This window comes from Lynx canadensis, chromosome B4 (genome assembly GCF_007474595.2).
Source record: "Lynx canadensis isolate LIC74 chromosome B4, mLynCan4.pri.v2, whole genome shotgun sequence".
In the NCBI taxonomy this organism is placed as follows: domain Eukaryota; kingdom Metazoa; phylum Chordata; class Mammalia; order Carnivora; family Felidae; genus Lynx; species Lynx canadensis.
In genome coordinates, this window is record NC_044309.1 from 79,884,665 (window position 1) to 79,903,815 (window position 19,151).

Consider the following 19,151-nt stretch of genomic DNA (forward strand, 5'->3'; position numbering starts at 1 on the left):
GATGGTAGACTTGACAAGGGGCTCCCTTGGTGGTTGTTCACCCTTTTTCGGGACATTGGAAAGGAGGCAGGGGAGGTGCGCAATCAAAAGCAGGCTGGGGGCAGAATCAGAGAAGCTCCGATTTTTAGCACTTACACAGTGTTCCCTGTGTGCCAGCGCTGTTCCTAGGGGCCTCGTGACCACAAACTCACTTAACTGTCTCCCCAACCCTATGAGGTGGGGGGTTGCTATTCTCATCAGCCCCATTTTTATGGATGGGGAAACTGAGGCCCAGAGAAATCAAGTACCCCGTCCAAGATCACACCGCTAGTAAGAGGTGGATCCGGGATTGGCATCTATGCGGTCTGGCTCCAGATTTTTTTTATGTGCTGGGCCACCACCGCGGCCAAGATTTGTCTGTTACCCTCCAACCTCTTGATCACCCAGCGGGGTTTCTCTTTGATTGCCAGTGTGAGGGAGACAGAATGATCCTCCTGTAGGCTCCTTCTTCCCTCTCTGAGTCACAGATTTCTCATCAGTAAGGTATGTGCGGGGATTCCAGGGCTCGAAAGCCTTGAGGAGATAGCTGGGCATAGCAGCCAGCAGAGGCGGGCCCTGGGCACCAGTCTGTTTCATTCCCCTTGGCCTGACCACAGCTTCCGGCTGCCTGTCCCACACTGCCCCTTGATTCTGCTTTCCAGGAAGGCAGGGATTCCTCAACCCTCAGGGAAAACCCTTGGTAGAGCGTTGTCCTTCATTCAACCTCTCTGTTCCCCGGGGGAGCCCCTGGAGAAGAGGGGTAATAAAGCTGACCTGGGTCTCTGAACCACCGGGGACCCGGTCCTCTGCACCCAGGTGAGGCCAGCCAGAGTTCCAGCGGGAAACAAAAGACACATTCAGAAGGGCTTCACGGAAGGGAGTTTCATGATATGACAGTTTGCAAGGTATAGACAGGATTCGGGGAACCAATAAGGGCCGATGAGGCACCAGGAAAGCCCCAAAGAGGCAGGAAATGGAAATGTGCAGCAAAGCCTGATTCGAGCTGGGGTCATGAACGAAGGGCCACCCAGCAAAGCTGTGGCCACAGAGGAGCCCGAACCCCTGCTGGGACTCAGGCAGGAGAGAGAGCGGGCAGCAGGGGATGGGAAATAAACACAGTGGCTTCTCTCTCCTTCCCTGCCAGGACCCCTGCTGGCCAAACCCCACAGAAATCAGGAGGTCAGGAGCCCAGGTGATGCGGTCTGCTTAGGGCTGCTTCCCCTGGGCCCAGGGCAGCCCGGAGAACACAGGGGCAAACAAAATAACCCGCCCGCCCCACCTGGGATCCCCATATGATGGCAAAGCCTCTCTCTGCTGCTTTATCACCACCTCTGTCCCTGCCTGCAGACCAACAGTAACTGACAGGGAAGGAGATCCAGGATTCCTCGTTTGACAGAAACGGTCTGGCTCACAAGGAAGGTGCGGATCCAGGCAGAAAGAAGGTAGAAGGAAGGAGGGCTGCCTGGGCCAGGCGTGACCTGTGCCTGAGCGTGGGGAGAGGCCAGCAGGACAGAGCTGGGCGGGAGATGATGTCAAGTGGCGAGGCGAAATGACCGTACGACGTCAGGATTTAGTGCAAACCACCGGATCCTGCTCCTGCCTCCCCTCTCTAGACGGTGAGCCCCTGGAGGGCAGGAATTTTGTCTTGCCTATCCTCCACAGCTAGCTCAGCGCCTCTTAGGTGCATGAATTAGAATGCATTGGATAAATAAGTGGATAACAAGTACATGAATGAACAAGCCTAGTCACAGCTCTTGCGCACACCCCTGGGCCCTCGTCAGGGAGCACTGTTGAGCGAGTAACACGCCACACTCCTAGAGAAGTGTTATTTCTATCATCCGCCACCTCAGATTTTCCACGCGGCCAGTGAGTCACTGGCCGCTCCAGCCCACGTAGGTCTCCAAACTGGCCAGAGGCTGTGCTTTGATGGCACCTGTTCATACGTGCAGTGACTTCCTTTGGCCGCTCTCGACGAGGCAACGGGGGAAACGGCAAGTTACATCATTTTGCCCAGCAGCCTTCCTGTGAACTCTTCCTCCGGAGAAACCTTGATCCATGGCAAACCGTCTGCGGTATTCCCGGCTGGAGCCTTTGGCGAGAGATAGGAGGCCAGAATGACAGTGCCAAAGAGGCAGCTGAAGGATCGTCACCCTGGGAGCCACAGCTCTGGCTCGCTTTTTTTCCAATGGGCCATAAAGACTGAGGGAGGCAGGGGGAAGGGGAGGGGGGTCACCAGAAAAACAAACTAGAGTTCCCGAGTGCAGTCGCTGTGCCGAGCCCACCTGGTGCAGCGATTACACGCAGACCGTGGGGCCAGGCAGCTGGCTTCCGCCTCCCCGCTCTACCACTCGCCCGCTATGCGGCCTGGGGCAAGACACTCCATTACTGTGCCTCAGTTTCCTCATCTTAAAAAACTGCGGCTAACGCTCATGCCCACCTCATATGGTGGTAGAGAAGAGGAGATGGGCTAACAGTCGTGAAATATTTCAGAGTACGCGGTCCATACATAAATAATGTCATTACATACGTACATTGCATACATAATTCATTACATACATAAATTTCATTACATGAAGTTGAGCAGGACGCTTTGTGGACGCTAGCCCCACAAACTTTCTTTTTCTGGAACAAGGCCAGCCTTAGCTACCCCGCAGGTCTGTTGTGAGCAGGGAGCTAACGCACGTGAAAATTAGAACGTGTGAAAGCTTGTTATTTGTCGTCAAGACCACGGGAGTGGCCTGATTTAGCAGGAGGCGGCAGGGAGGGATGTTCAAGGACTGTCAGTCGTCAACTTCTTTTTTTTTTTTTAATGTTTTTATTTGTTTTTGAGACAGAGAGAGACAGAGCATGAGCAGGGGAGGGGCAGAGAGAGAGAGGGAGACACAGAATCTGAAGCAGGCTCCAGGCCCTGAGCTGTCAGCACAGAGCCTGACGCGGGGCTTGAACCCACGGACTGTGAGACAATGACCCGAGACTAAGTTGGACGCTCAACCGACTGAGGCATCCAGGCGCCCCAGTCGTCAACTTCTGATTATCTGCCTCATGGAGGTCCCCTTCTTGCCAACGTCAGTCAGCTCTTTGGCCTGTTCGAGTCTTTGGTGGACAACATCCAGGCGTCTCACGGGTCCCTCCCACAGAGCAAGGGAAATGGCTGGTCCTTCCCTTCCCACCTGCGAGGCAGGTATAGCCAGTGGACACAAGCTGTGAGAGAGGGACACACACCTCCGTGTCGGCCCGTTTTCCTTTGAGCAGGAGGGGCAGGACAGGGGAGGGCGGCCAGCTCCTCTGTACCAGGGCCTCGGAAAGAAATGGGTTTGTCTTGAATATGGAGAGCTGGGAATGAGAACAAATACACATCCCAGAGCAAAGTACAAATGTTCTGCCATATACTGCTACCTATGGGATTTCAAAGACTCTTGGAGTCTCAGTTTTTCTCATCCTCAAAATGGGGATAATTATACCTAATTAAAAGGGTGAAAATCGGTGACATATATAACTCCCTTGGTACATGGCGAGTCCAATAAACGGCAGCCACTTGAGCTAATATTTTGCATTATCCGCACACCATCCCCTCCGAGGGATGGAGAAGGGCTGACATCTATCTACACCAGGAAAGGTGGTGGCGACACAAGTGATTTATAACTCCGATGTTTACAGTTTCTTTCCAGGGAACATACTAAGGGTTCATGCGTTCGTTCATTCAGCAAATGTTGCAGAATTTGTACAACTTGCCGTTATTTTGCTCACTCGTATTTGGCTCTCACCACCGGAACTGCGAGGCTTACGGGGTCGGTGGCGGAGTCTGTGGAGTTCACTGGATACTTAGTGAAGACTGGCTAGGTAGGTAAGTGAACGGACGGAGCCCAAGGCACGTCTGCAAGACTGAAATGGCGGGTGCTCCTGGGTGGCTCAGTCGGTTGAGCGTCTGACTTCGGCTCAGGTCATGATCTCACGGTTTGCGAGTTCGAACCCCATGTTGGGCTCTGTGCTGATAGCTCGGAGCCTGGAGCCTGCTTCGGATTCTGGGTCTCCCTCCCTCTCTGCTCCCCCACCCTTTCGTGCTGTTTCTCTCTCTCTCTAAAATAAACATTACAGTTTTTTAAAAAGTAAAGTAAAAGACTGAAAGGAGGTAGGGGCAGGAGGCCTGCATTCTGGGCTCAGTCACGCCTCCAGGAACAAAACTTTCCCTTGACCTGGAGCCTCCACAGACCTTCCTCCAGCTGTGAGATACCGGAGGACCACTGGAGCCCAGACTCCAGGAACCTTTTCCCCAGTGGGAAGATATCCATGCAACTGCTTAGGTGTCTCTAAAAGACCTGGAGAAGGGTTCGAGTCCCCCACTCTGAGGAATACAGCAAGTGACCAAAATAAGGATGATAAAAAAAAGAATTGATGGCAAATGGAAGGAGCAGCCCCTTCTTAGTAACTTAACAGAGGGAGGGAAATTCCAGCTAGTGGGTACGTAACTAACATGAAGACATGACCTAAGTAAGGCCCCTGCTTTTGTGGATATCGGGTGCTCCCACATGTAAGACACACTCGTTCTTGCCCACAGACCTCACTTTGTGTGATCCAGGCTGTCCAGAGACATAAGAGTAAAGGGTGGAAACAACCCAAATATCCATCAGCTGAAGAGTGGATCCACACAGTGAGGCATATCCATACGATGGAATATTATTCGGCCGTGAAAAGGCCTGAGCTACGCCGAAGTACTGCTACACGCTGCAGCACGGATGGCCCTCGCAAACATTATGCTAAGCGAGATCAGCCAATCACAAAGACCACACATCAAGATTCCCTTTACGGGGAAGTCCAGAACAGGGAAATCGACAGGGACGGAAAGCAGGTTAGTGGTTGCTTAGGGCTTGGGAGGGGGTCTGGGGGGACACGAAGGTGATAAGTAACGGGTATGAGATTTCTTTCGGGGGTGATGAAAGTTCTCAAATTGTGCTCATAGTTGCACGTTATCTGTGAATACACTGAAACCACCAAATCATACGCCTGAATGGTGAATTGTACGGTATGTGAATTATTTCTCAAGAAACCTGTTTAAAGAGCAAGCGAGCAAGCGAGGAGGGGAAGGGGCTTTGAGAGGGAGCAGGAGGGCTGTGCTCAGAAACAAAGCTCGAGGCCTGTCAGTCCTGGCTGCGCCCTCAAGCCAGAGCCTGCACATCACACAGGCAGGGTTATGGTAGCCCCAAGCCACGACTCGGGAAGATAAATTGGCCCCAGAAGGTATGGGGCTGGGTCTCTTCTCCCCTGACAGCTCCCTCTCTGTGTTTTTTCTGGCACAAGAAACATTCTGTCTTCTTGTATAAATAGGGGAAATTTATGATAGTTTTCCCCCTTCTCCTCCCTGGTGGGCTACTCAGAAGGGGCCTGGGCGGGAGGAGGGAGATATAAATGTGGAAAGACTTGAAGGAGTCAGGGATCTTGGCTCTGGCCCCTGCTCTCCTTTCCCTCCGCATGTTTGACCATCTGCGTGAGGAGGCGGCTGGAGAAAAGGTGCAGGCCCAGAGAGGCGGGTCTCTGAGGCAGATATCCAACAGGAGGGGCACAGGGGAAATTAGGGAAGCATGGCTTGGCTATCCCGAAGCATATCAGATGAGATACAGGCCCCCTGCCTGGTTTGGGTTATTTCTGTCCTTGCTGCTGGTTGAGGCAGCTGATGGGGTGGGAAGAGAATTCATCTTGGATTCAGAAAATGGACAGAAAAACGAAGTGTGACCTTAAACAGTCACGTCCTCTCTCTGGGCCTCATCTGTAACAAAGCAGGGGGTGGGGGGGAGATGAAACCGATCAGGGGGTCAAAACTGGTTTTAGCTATGGGGTCCTTTCTCTAAATAAAATCCTTTCTTTAAGGTTTATTTATTTTGAGAGCGAGCAAGCATGAGCGGGGGAGGGGCAGACAGAAGGGGAGAGAGAATCCCAAGCAGGCTCCTCGCTATCAATGCAGAGCCCGATGCAGGGCTCGAACTCATGAACCGGGCGATCGTGACCTGAGCCGAAATCAAGAGCCGGACACTTAACCCACTGAGCCGTCCAGGCGCCCCTCAAAATCTTAAGGAGCAACCCAACAGCTAACATGGGGTGTCCCGCTGAACTTCCTGGGTTCAAATGAGGGCGGGGTGAGAAATGCCGAGGCCCCTGTCATGACTGTGAAGGGGTCTGGCCAAGTGTTACATGATCTCCAAGGTCCCCTCCTTCTCCGTCTGCAGGAGGGGACTTGCCCCGTATAGAGAACTCGGGCTCTGCACACTCGAGGTTGGGACCCCAGTTCTACCACTTACTGTGTATCCACTGGCACATCACTTATCTCCTCTGGGCCTCAGTTTCCTCGCGTGTAAGTGAGAATAATAGTGATCCCTCTCTCGGAGGACTGTCACGAGGGTTATATTAACTAACGTGCGTCATATCTGGCACTCAGTACATGTCATTATTGTAACTATTCCCTGACCTGATGTGATCCTGCCGGTGAGTCTGAACCACAAATCTGGTGTAAGGAGGTACGTCAGGAAAGACGAAGGCAAAACTGCCATAAGAGAGAGGCCCCCAGACACAGGAACTTAGAGAAACCAAGTTTATTCTTCGTGTAACAGTCTCAGTGGAGCAGTTCTCGACGGCAGGCAGTTCGGTTCCACCTGGTCAGTCGGAGACGTGGCTTCCTTCCATGTGGTTGCTTTGCTCTCTCTTAGGGACTTCTCCTCAAGTGCATGGTCAAAGCTCAGTCCCAGGTGCATCGGGTCCAGCTCGCGAAAGAAGAACTTACCCAATGTCTTAAGGCTCTGATGACATTACTTGGCTCCCACTCCCCTCTGGCCACACCTGGCAGCAAGTGCAGCCACGAAATGGGTGTCCAGCCGCAAGGCCGTCTGCTTTCAAGCAACAAGGAGAGAAGGGGTTTTATTGAACAACTAGTGGTCTTCATCCAGGGCTCAGACCCACACCTGAACCACCCTCTTCCCCTTCCCCTCTCAAAGGAGGGGGGCTAGAGACCACAGTCCAGAAAACAATGTGATCCCCCATGAGGTCACTGTGCTCCCCGATGGCTGTCATGCCAAGAACAGCAGTCACAGGACAGTGACTTGGAGGCCTTGGTCCAGGGAGAATACCCCTCCATCCATCTTCTTCACAAACATGTGAGACAAGCTTCTGCCCCCACTGCCCATCTGCCGCTTTCTTGTGGTCCTGTCCCATTGTCTACCCTCTGTTCCCAGTCACTAAGTGTGACTACAAACGCGGGGACACAGTAGGAATGGGAGGCGAGCCCCAGGGAAGGGAGGAGGCCATGCTTTGCAGGCAGCTCAGGCATGGGGGTCAGTGCCGGGCAAATCCAGCTACCAAATGTGTGACCCGAAATGGGGCAGCTCTCTGAGCTTCAACAGACTCTTCTGGAAACAGGAATAAGACACTCGCTTGTCAGGGTTGTTGTGAGCATCGAACAGGACACACCCAGTCTATAACGCTGTGCCCGGGCACAGAGTAGGTCTTCAAGAAACGTAACCGATTTTACTTGGCGCCAGCAAAGCCAACCTGATCCTTGCCCCCTGGCCTCATCCAGCCTTTGCGTGGCCTTTTCTCCCTCCCCTTCCTGGCCAGTGTACCATCCCCCCCCCCCCGCCCTCTTTGTTACCCCCGTCCTCACTGCCTTCCCACCTGAACCCACCTGGATCTGTGCTTTCCACCTCCGGCAAGTCTTCCCTAACTAAGCATTCCAAAACATTCCCACTTAGCCACTTCCCACCCCAGCCCCCACTCCAGAGACTCACTCTTGACTCAAGGGGGGTATTAGACCGAGAAAGTAGTTCCCCCAGCATGGCCGCCACAGGGAAAAAAAGAAGTGACTTCCCCTTGAAGTCTCTGGGCACTGAGAGGGACGGCCAAGCCAAGAGCCACAGCAGAGGCTGGGGAAGAACTCAGGCATCCCAGCCTCCAGAGCCCCAGGGCTTCGTTCTCTCCTGCCCCCACTGTGTACACCCCAGCTGTTAGATCAGTGGGTTGAGCTGATCAGGCTTAGAGAATCCATTGAGCCCTTAACCTCGAAGGGGTTCCACGCCTCTATCTCCAACCTTCTCAGGTCAGAAAAGCAACATCCATAATAACTAATGCTGACACAGTGCCCACTCTACTGACACTGTTCCGGGCACGTCACACACACGGACTCATTTCACTTCACGTCACACACACGGACTCATTTCACTTCCACAACAGCCTGTGCACTAGGACTATTAACTCCATTTTGCAGATGAGGAAACTGTCGTCTGGAAAGGTAAAGTAACTTGCCCCAGGTCATACAGCTAGCCTAAGGCAGGGCTGAGATTCAAAACCAGGCAGTCGGGCTCCAGAATCCAGGCTCTTAACCATTCTGCTATAATGAGAGCTAGCACCAGGGCGCCTGGGTGGCTCAGTCGGTTAAGTGTCCGACTTCAGCTCAGGTCACGATCTCGTGGTCCGTGGGTCCGAGCCCCGCGTCGGGCTCTGGGCTAATGGCTCAGAACCTGGAGCCTGCTTCTGATTCCGTGTCTCCCTCTCTCTCTGCCCCTCCCCCGTTCATGCTCTGTCTCTCTCTGTCTCAAAAATAAATAAATGTTAGAAAAAAATTTTTATAATAAGAGCTAGCATTTACTGGTAGTTTCCAGGTGCCAAGCCCCGTGGAAAACACATCACGTGGATTTCATCAAATCCCAAACAACCCCTGAGATAGCTACTGTTAATATTATTCCAGTTTTACAGATCAAGAAACTTAAGGGAGCAAAGTTAAGCAACTTGCCGAAAGTCACACAGCTAGATAGCTTCAGATCCCCTAGCTGCTTTACCCCACATCTCCCACCCTCACCCCCAGCTCCTCCTTCTCTAGGTGGGTTTTAGCACCTTCCTCAACAAATATGCTTTACCCCCACAGCCCACAACCCTTATGCTCCTACCACTCCCATGCATTTCTGTCTCTTTTCCTCCCCACTCCCCCACCCCTCCACAGTCCCCCATCCCTCCACCAAAACTACCCCCAAACCCTACTGTCCCTCTCCCTCAGCTCCCCTCTGCCCTCTCCCACATTTGCAGCTCCCACAGAATCAGATGAATTTCACTTAAAAAAAAAAAAAAAAAAGAGCACCGGACGTTCCCCAATCAGGCCCCCCCACTGAGCCTTGATCTCCAGCCCCCAGGGGAGGCACCGCAGTGACTAGGCTGGAGAGTCAGAAATAAAATCCTCATTCTATTCCCCCACCCCCACTTGCCATCACTCATCTGGGAATCCAGGGCGAAGAAGGGAGCTAAAGTGCAGAGCGTTCATTTAATATTAACAAATTGAAATGAATTCTTTTAATGCCAATTAACTTGGAGCGGCCCCTTATTAATAGTAATTTAGATTCATACTTGGGAGAAGCGGGGGACGGGGGCTGGGCCAAATGTGCCCAGAATGTCAATGTGATGACGGAGCTGGAGAACCCGGAGGGGAGGGGCAATGGCAGTGGCAGTTTTACTTCTGCCCAGTTGGGTTCTGTTTCCCTCCGGGAAACAGACAAAGTCGCAGGAGGTGGATCTTGGGGAAACAGATTACTCTAACAATTTTATTTTTGTACTTGCACTGGATCTAAACAGGCTGAAAACCTCATCACACCATTTTGATGGTTTACTTCACAGTACTGCTAAATAAGAATCTCCTCAGAGGTGAGATTTACCCCAAACTATCCTAAGCCAGACCTCTCCGACCAGAAGTGATCGAGTCTCAGGCCAGCTCGCCCTTCCTTCTTTGTGTCCGTTCAAAGCCAGAGCCAGAGATCAAAATGGGGGTGCCCTGATCCCTGCCACCTCCACCTTAATCAAAAGTAAAAGAGAGGACTAAACATTGTGTTTCTTCTGGGAATCCTCTTCCAGAAGGTAAGAAACCCAAAAGGCTTACCCTAAGCTAGCTGCTGACATTTAGGGGAGGTACAAAGATCTGCTTGTACTTTTCTTAGAATTTAGGGAAAAGATGAGAATTAAGATTTCAACTTTGTGTACCAAAAAGTTGCCCAGGAGAAAGGCAAGGAGAAAGAGCTGAGTCCTAGACTAAAAAGTCAAACAGAAATTTTTCTTTCCCTGATTTTGCTGGCTCGATGGGGGAGGGGGGGAGAACTAGAACCCTGAATGTAGGCTTTGACCCAAGCAGGACATTGCTTCTTCCTAGGTGTCCCTCTTTGGCTGGCAGGGTGAGTCAAATTTGAAGCTGGGAATTGTGGAGGTTGGGGGTGAGGGTCCTGAAATGAAGGAGAAAGGAGTGCAAAGGAGGCTGGGGAAGGGTAAGCCAATGTATAAAATGGTGAAGTTTATTAAATAAAAACTTTAAAAACGGTTTAACATGTAAAGATTAAATTTAAAGAACAAGTCAGGTTTTAAAAGGAGGTAAAATACATCAAAATTGAGAGATTAAACAAAAATGAGGATAAAGCATAAACTACTTCAAGTAAATTATTCTTCAAAAGAGGAGGGGGTTGGAATTAATCAAAAGAGACCTTGTTCACACCCCCATAGAGCTTCCCAAACAATAAATTCATTTACCAAACAAAAAGAGAAATCAACACAAGACTAACAGTTTCACACGGAGGGAAAAAAAAATCATGGAGATTCAGCAACAGCTAAAAAACGAGTGAGGAAGGAGAAAAAAGAAAGAAACTTGAGATCCATTAACTGATTATTGGTAAATATTGAAATTGAAAAATGGGATGGAGAAAGGCGGGAAATTGACATCATCAGAGAAGTGAAACTTGCAAAAACAGAAGGTGTAACTCACCCCCAAAGAAAAGTAAACTCTCCGTAAGCAGAATGCTCCTCCCCAAAAGAAGGAAATACAAAATTGATCTAAAAAGTACCACCCACCCTCCCCTGAGAAAACTATACTAATCCGAATTTAATCTTTGCCCAAATCTGAAACAGATTATACAAACAAACAATAAATAAAAGGATCCCTTCCTTTCAACTGCGAGAAAAAGAAAATCGGATTTAAATTGCGTAATGGGGCAGGAAGGGGGACGTAGTTTGCAGGTGCCAGAAAGGATGGGGGAGGGGGTGTTTCAGGGGTGGAAGACCGGCTTACCTTGCTCTGGAGCGGCGGCCGCCGTACAGAAGTGGGCGCGGGACCCTGCGAGTGTCTCGGTGTTGGGGATAAAGAGGAATAGGGCCTCCGGGTGCCCCTGCTCGAGAGAGGAGAGTACAAGGACTAGGGGTACCCACCTCCCCACCTCGGCGCGTCTCCCTCCCTCCAGTACTCAGGCCTAGAGAGCTACTGAAAGTTACAAATTGCTTCCATTATTAGCTCATCCCGGGCGTCCTGGTCATTGGCCAACCCTGGACCACGTGGTCCCTCGTACCAATCGATCGAATTTCTAGTTGCAATTCTCTGTCTGTCCCTTGGCTCTGGGCAGGAAAGGGGGGGACCGGTGGCGCGGGGTTTAGGGAGGGGCTAACGAGGGGGGGTCTCTTCGCCCCCTCACTCTCCTTCTTCGCCTTGTCCCGGCCCTGAGTGGCCGGCCCAGAAGGGGTTGAAAGAATGTTGTTGGCTGGGACACACCCGGGAGGGCACACACTGGAGGAAGCTAACAGACGTCGCCAGGGACCCAGGGTCCTCTCCTCCCAGTTCCCCGGGCCGAGCCGGCCCCGCTGGCCACTCCCTCTTACAGCGCCCACTCGGCCCGCGGCGGTCCCAGGGCAAGCAGCCTGGCCCCTTGTCCCGGGCGCTTGAATATCCTCCCCGGATCACTGCTTCAGCCCACACTTTGGGGAAGGTGCTTCCCTGGGGCTCGCTCCGGATCAGGCGCCTGCGCCCTCAGGGGCACCCCGACTGCCAAATTTGCGCCCCTCCTGGGACTGTTTGAGAGAAGGACAAACTTTTGAACGGATTAAAAATCAAGAGGAGTCCGTCTGGGGCAGGTGAGCCGGGCTCTGGAGGGGTGCGTGCGTTTCCGCCTGAGGACAATCTGTCTCTCCTCTCTCTGTCTCTCTCCTCCTTACTCCATCCCGCTTCCCCTACCGGCAGATACTAATCTGCCCACCCTTGGAGGAATTTGGGTTGGGGCAGGGCATCTGTCAAATAAATGGGTCCAGGGGCGCCTGGGTGGCACAGTCGGTTGAGCGTCCGACTTCAGCCAGGTCACGATCTCGCGGTCCGTGAGTTCGAGCCCCGCGTCAGGCTCTGGGCTGATGGCTCAGAGCCTGGATCCTGTTTCCGATTCTGTGTCTCCCTCTCTCTCTGCCCCTCCCCCGTTCATGCTCTGTCTCTCTCTGTCCCAAAAAATAAATAAACGTTGAAAAAAAAATTAAAAAAAAAAAAATGGGTCCAGAGCGACTTTCCTCCCCCGAGTTTGGGGACTCCAGTGGCAGCTGGCAGAGGTAGGAGGATTACTTGTGAAACTGGGGAGGACGGGAGAAATTGGGGGCCTGGAGACCCAAAGAGTCTGGTTTCTTCTTTCCCCAACAGCAACTTGGCGGAAACTTCAGGAAAGTTTTTTGAAGGAAGGTGGAGAAGAGAGTAGAGTTGGGGTTTTGACGCTTAATGTGGGAAGGAGGGCTGCGGCGATCCCCATACTGGAGGAAGGATCTGTTTGCTTATCTCCCAGTCAGGGTGAATTGTCAGTGTCCCGAACCTGCTCACCCAGCAAACTCTTAGAGACGCTTGGAGATCCCCCACAGGGTCTCCCGGCGGAAAGGGAGAGAAGTACTAGCCGAAAATAGTTTCCCACTCTGCTGGGGTGGGGGGCGGGGTTATCAGTCTAGAGCCTCAGCTCTGGAAGACCTCGCCCCTGCTGCCCCGGGACCTTTCGCGGGCATTATTTTAAGTTAATAATGACACGAGAGAGGGAACAACTCCCACATTTCTTCTTCTTTTCCTTGTAAACCCATTTTGATCCAGAGACCCATCTCCTTAAGATGAAGTCAGAGGAGTGCTTCTCCCCTCCACCCCCCACCCCCAGCACAATCTTCCTACTTTCTCCAGCGCTCAAGGGAGGGCAAAGAGATGAGCCCCTTACCCAGTTCCGGAGCTGAGATTGCCCCTCATCTACACACAAGAGAAGTCCTGGGAGGAAGAGATGGCTCTTCTAAAAGGAGTCAAGTTGCAGAGGGTGGGTTGGGAAGGCGCGACTGAACTTGGGGGTCCCCGGGTTGAGAGTGGGGGGAGTAGGCAAGCCAGGGCGGGGGCTTGCGGCGTGATCTGGGAAAGCAGGTGAGGGCGGAGGCCGCTGCAGGTGCACTGGCAGGGCGGGGCGGGGTGGGGGGGGGTAACTCTCAGAGCCCTGTGTTCTTGGAAGGGGAGGCCCGGCCCAAACCGGATGGTCTCCGTTGCACCGGAGGTTTGTGCGTCCTGCCCTAAAAAACCAGGCAGGCTGCTGAGGGCAAATTTGAACCAGTTCTTGGAAAGGGCCAGGAGGGGTTGTGCATCCCAGGAGGGACAATTCCCACGCCAGCGCGTGGTGTCCCTGGCCCCTGCCCAGCCCGAACTTCCAGAGGCTGCTTGGCCCTGCTCTGTTAGGAGCTGCAGAATCGCCCAGGCCTTTGTTTTCGCTGCGCCCGGGGTTTTTCTGCTGGTGATGCAGCGGCTGGCTGTCCGGCACCTGCTCCTACCCGAGCCCCCGGAATTGGGCCCTCCTGGCTAAGAGGTTTAGGAGGGTCGCAGCCCCGCACTGCCTAGGGACCTGGTCTTGAGAAGGACTATCCAGGGGCAGACATGAAGGTGATTGATACCCAAACTAAGCCCTTTTCTTTCCTCCCGTTCTGTGGCCCTACCACCTCTCCAGCCCAGAGGACTTGAGTGGAAGGTCTCGGGCTGCCACAATCCCAGAGCTGATAGGGGAGCTGCCTAGGCGCTGGGTGCACCAAGAGGAGGTGCCTGGCTCTGGGCTTTGTCCCCCTCTTGATGAATCCAGTCTTGTTTTGCCCCTACCTCCCCAACACTCCCCCTACCTCCTCCCATAATCTGCGGGGCTCTCTCTCTTTTACTCTTCCCTTTCTTTTCTTCCTCTTTCTCTTTTTTATTAGGATTGATGGAGAGACAACAATTTGGCAAGGCTCCTCTAAGCCTGTAGTGGGGAGCTGTGGACTCAGCCCTGACTTCCCAACTAGGGGGAACCGTCCCATTCCTGGGCCCTTGCATTTGGCCCCCAAGTTGGGGGGAAGTCGACAAAGAATGGCATGAAGGATGGCTGGCCTGACACAGGACAGAGCCCCAGCTTGAGGAGGGGGCAGTTTTAGGCTAAATTTCCATTGCAGAGAGAGGACTTAGAAACAAAGGAAAGAAGGTTGAGGAAACAGCACAAAGGACTAGAAAATTTGAGAACCACAAAGATAAAAGACCAGCGAGGGAAGAAAAGATTCGAAAAAGCCCCAGCGCTGGGGACAGAGGAAGGGCCTCCCGGAGGCTGAGTGGGAGAGAAGTGAAGATGAAAAAATTTTGATAAGAGACAGAACAAAGGTGCAGGATTCACCTGTTTTGTGAGGGGGGGGAAACGAAGGGAAGGGAAAGCAAAGGGGTGAAAGGAGGGAGCTAGAAAGTAAAAGAAAAGGGAAGGAAACAAGAAAGAAAAAAGTAAAAGCAACAGAAGACAGAAAGAGAAAGGGGGGAAAGGGGAGAAGAAAAGAAGGAAGGTGAAGGAAGGGAAGAATATAGAGAAAAAAACAGCGAAGGTGGGGCAGAAAGAGAATAAAAGAAGGGGGGGAATGAGAAATAAAGAGAGAAAAAGAAAAGGAGAGCCGGAAACCAGCCTAACAGAAAGGGGATCCTGATTTGGAGATGCACAGGGAAGGAAGGAGGAGGGAGAGAGGCCGCGGTGGCCCAGCCAGGGTCTCCCAGGCGCCCGGGCGCCCTACTGGCTTCCCCTGGGGCTACCTGGGCCCTGGCCTCCCACCCCGGCTGCCCAGGACCCCAGTGGTGCCCCGGAGGGAGGTGGGGGTTCAGCCGTCCCCTTGCGCCCAGCTTCTCCCAGGAGAAGCAGCTGACTGAGCTGGAAGAAGGACTTCTTCCTGCAGCCATGCCAGCCTCAAACCCAGCACAGCGGGCCTGGAGGCGCAGCAGGTCAAGATCTGGTTCCAAAACCAGAACGCGGAGCCGAAGAGGCGGTTTAGAGATGGGGGGTACCGGTGGCCACACCGCCCTGGCTTCTCTCCTCGCCCCCAGCCCCGAGAGCCTCCACCCTGACCTTGCTGGCAGAGGCTGGCTGCAGACTGACTGCTTTTGTTCCGCCCTGTGACCTTGGGCCTCAGTGTGATCTTAGGTCAAATGAGTCCTTTGTGCTGGAGGGATCTTCTGTAATTCTGGTTGGCCTGTCTGTATTTGCGCGGGGGAGAGAGGGGTGAAGATGAGGCCTGGTCCTCCCCAGCAAGGGCATGTTCATTGGTGAGAAGAAAAATCCTCCTTTGCCATCCTTCTCTCTCTCCATGCCCCAGAAAACTTCCTGCCAGGGCACAGGGTTTCTCTACACCAGAAAGGATTGTGTGAACTTGTAAAGAGCTCGGCATGAGGTTGTCCAGTGCTGGAGGAACCGGAGAAGGAACCTCAGTTTTGAAAGAGAATGAGGACGTTTCCTACAGGGGCAAGTGGAGTTGAGCTTTGCAGGATATAGCACTGAACTCACACACACAAAGACGTTAATTGGCAAAGGGGCTTTAGACTGCGCTGCAGAGGAATGAACTTGGGGTTATTGTGTGTCTGTGGCGCGTGGGGCCTACACTCCCACGCCCCGTTCATTTGCGCCGGGGACAACTGCCCAGTTTGATTCAGAGGGTCTCTTAAAGCCAGTTAGGTAACTCCTTTGTTTCCCAGGAGTGCAGACGGAACACTGCCATTGGGTTCTCCTTGCTGCCTTGGCCTCTTCCCGTTTCTGCTTGCTGTTGTTTTCTGCCTCACTGAGGGGTTGGGGGGGGGAGGGGGACAGGAAAATAAAATGTCCCTCCACACTCCCCTAGTCTTCCCTGTACCCTACCCCCACCAAATCTTCTAGCTGCTGACGGTAATGAACTCCCAGGAGTGCAGAGGGGACAGTGGCTGAGATCAGCCAGATCTTCCAAGGGCAGCACGAGCCTTGGGGATGGGCTTGAGGGACCTTCACATGGCCAGCTGGTGTCCACAGTAAGCCTTGCAGCCCCTCTCAGGCGGGGGCCGGGGGGGGGGCTCGGTCCAGTGCTTCCCAGCACTGCGCTTCTAGACTTCCTCCCCTTCTCTCAAGCTAATTCTTTCCTTCATTTCCTCCCCCCCCCCCTCTCTCTTGCTCCCTTCCCTCCTCCTTCCTGTTCTTTAGGTTCTCTCTTTCCTTTATCATCTAGCCCAGGCTGGGACTCTTGTACTGTCTTTGTGCCCCCTGCCCTGAGGCTTTGCTGTGGGAACTTCAGGCAGGCTAATAACCTGAGGCCTGCCCTCAGGAGTTCATGATGTGGATGCAGTATTGGGACTGGGAGATGAGGGGCAAAATGGGGGGTAAGCTTTGCTAATCAGGTGCGGGATGAATCAACTGGTTTTCTCTATCAGTTGTGATTGATAGAGACCACATCCCAGTGGCTCATCCCAGGAAATCTTCCCCCACCTCACCGATCTGCTGGCCTGCCCCTGCCCACGGGGGTGGGGTTGCTGGTGTCCCCAAGGCCATTCTCTCCCAGGGCGAGTGAGGGCCTCCAAGAGCGCCCCTTGCCTCAGTAGATGGGGGTGCTGGGGGTGGGGGAAGAGAGGTCAGTGATGCCAGGTCAAAGCCTCAAACTATTAAAGAAGCAAAGCCTGTTTCCCTGTTCCCGATGCATTTTAGGGGTCCTCTTTCCCTTGGATGGAGAGGCTGCTCCTCTCTTGGCTCTTGGCTATCTCTCCGAGGAACACACCCCTTGATTAGCCAGGCCCGCAGCCATCCCCATCTGCTCTGCTGAGAAGGGAGGCCACTCATTCCAGGTCTTGGTGGAAGGGATACAGACTGCCCAACGCAGCTTCCTTGCCTCAACTGGCCCCTCAGGGAAGGTGGGAACCTCCTTCACTTCGCAGGATCCGGAATCTCGGCCGGCAGAGCGGACAGCCGCGCTCTGGAGCCTGACGCGGAAGAAGTTTCTGCCATTGCGCTCTCCTTGCTGTCTCAGCCTCTGCCCATGTCTGCGTGCTGTTGTGTTCTCCCTCACTGAGGGAAATAAAATGTCCCTCCCCACTCCCCTAGTCATTCCCTGTACCCTACCCCCACCAAACCTTCTAGCTGCTGACGGTAATGAACTCCAGCTTCCAGCCTTGCTCATAAGCTACTCACAGTGAATTCAAATTCTCTTCTGGGCAGGAGGGAGGACAGATGCTCCTTCCTCGGTCCTCCCTTGCTCAGTGATCCATTTTGAAGGCCTTTTGGGGTCAAAGTCAGACCAGGTTGCTTCCATTGGTATAAAATTAGCATCTTAAAAAAATCACACCCAGATTTCTAGCATCCCAGAATAGAAGTCTTGGAGCACCTGGCTGGCTCATTCAGTGGAGCATGTGAGTCTTGATCTCAGGGTCGTGAGTTCAAGCCCACATTGGGCATAGAAATTACTTAATAATAATAATAAAAAAAAAGGAATAGAAGGTCTTTACCCAGACCCACACCTCTTCTCTGGCCTTTCAAACCCGTTGATGATATAAAGGCTTGTGGCGGTGGAGGAACAGAAGGGAAATGAGCAATTTCCTCCATCTAAAAGTCAGTCGTTTCAGCTGGTCATTCTACTGTATTTATTTAGTACTTACTATGTGTAAAGCATCACCCCTACCTCAGTTTGTCATGACTGTCAAAAGCAATTCTTGCCCCTATAAGGCTTCACTGTGTGTGGACAGATCTACAAATAAACAAATCAATGGAAAAGAAAGTCTGGACTCAGGCTGATTTTGACTGCAGCCTTCTATGCACCTGGTCTCAGAGCCCCTGGCTTCCCAGCTCCCACTGCCCAGACCCAGTCGGTGCAAAGACAGGACGGCCCTGGGTCTCCTCTGTTTCCCCCACTGGAAAAATACCAGAATGGGGAGCGAGAAACATGCACTGGGATTGGCAGACAGGAAAGCCCTGAAATAAAGGGTTGAGGGTCAGCAAAAGAGCCCTCCGTAGGTACCTTTCCATCCTCGAGGTGTGCATTGTTGCTGTGCAGGGTGACGTGTTTCTCTGGGTTGCTTAGCCGACTTAGGGTTTGCCTTGGTGCAATCACGTGCCTGAAGGTGACAGCAAGGGTGTGCATATGCAAGTGAGCTCAAGGGTGGGGGGGAGGTGGACAAGCATTTCTGCACCAGGCTTGTGTGCACTGGGCCCAGACGCCCGCACGGGAGCAGGTGCGTGTGTGCGCGTGCGTGCTGGGGGCCAGGCTGCACACAGATCCGAACATCTCTGCATACATGACCCTCTGTGTATGCAAGAGTGTGTGTACCCGCTGAATTATTATAAAATTACCCTGACCCTTACAGAAAATCCATACCAGCCTCGGCCTTTCTCCCCCGACCTCTCGACCTCTGGGGTGCCTGAGGAAAGAGCTGACCCGGTCACTGCCTCCCCCAGTCAACGAGTCTCTCTCCATTAGCATAAAACATGAATCTGCTGGCAGCTTGACAAATTATAACTAGCAGCCAGAGTTTTGCCAACTGGCTGGCTTGGGCGCTGTCTATTTATCATTGAAAATGGTAAATCATAAGAATCCAGATGACTTAATTATTCAAATCCACCCAGGACCCAGAGAGCCCGCAGTCCCGTCAGTCCCTGGGCTCAGGGAGAGGGCAAGAGGACGGGTGCCGGAAACTTAGGGGCTGGGAGACGCGGGGTCCACGGCCACCCCTCTCCCCTGCCCCGCCAGTCGGTGTTTCTCTGCAGCTCTTGCCTGCCCCGCCTGCCTGTCCCTGTCCCCAGCCAGTTTTGGCCGCTGACCCTCCCAAGACTCTCCCTTCCCCGCCTCCGGCCGCCTGCCACACGTTCCCCTGACTCACACATGGACGTTTCCCTGCCTGTCTTTGTGTGGGTCTCTGTTAGTTTGCTCTCTCTTTCAGTGCCTTCGTTTTTATTTCTTCTTTTTCTCACATTCTCTTCGCCGTCTCTCTCTCTCTCCCCTCTCCCTACAATGGATGCTGAGCTCCCCTACCCCTCACGTAACTAACTTCTCTGATGGAGGTTTGCCTGCACTCCTGCCCCCTTTGT

At 53.0% G+C, this 19,151-nt stretch overlaps 1 long non-coding RNA gene across 1 annotated transcript; it reads right to left on the reverse strand.

Moving 5' to 3' along the window:
* Positions 1 to 6,586: 6,586 nt before the first annotated feature.
* On the reverse strand, positions 6,587 to 12,093 carry LOC115519074. The gene is made up of 2 exons (XR_003970390.1): positions 11,093 to 12,093; positions 6,587 to 6,890 (listed from the first exon to the last, which is right to left on the reverse strand). It is a non-coding gene; the product is annotated as an uncharacterized LOC115519074 (long non-coding RNA).
* Between the last annotated feature and the right edge of the window lie 7,058 nt (positions 12,094 to 19,151).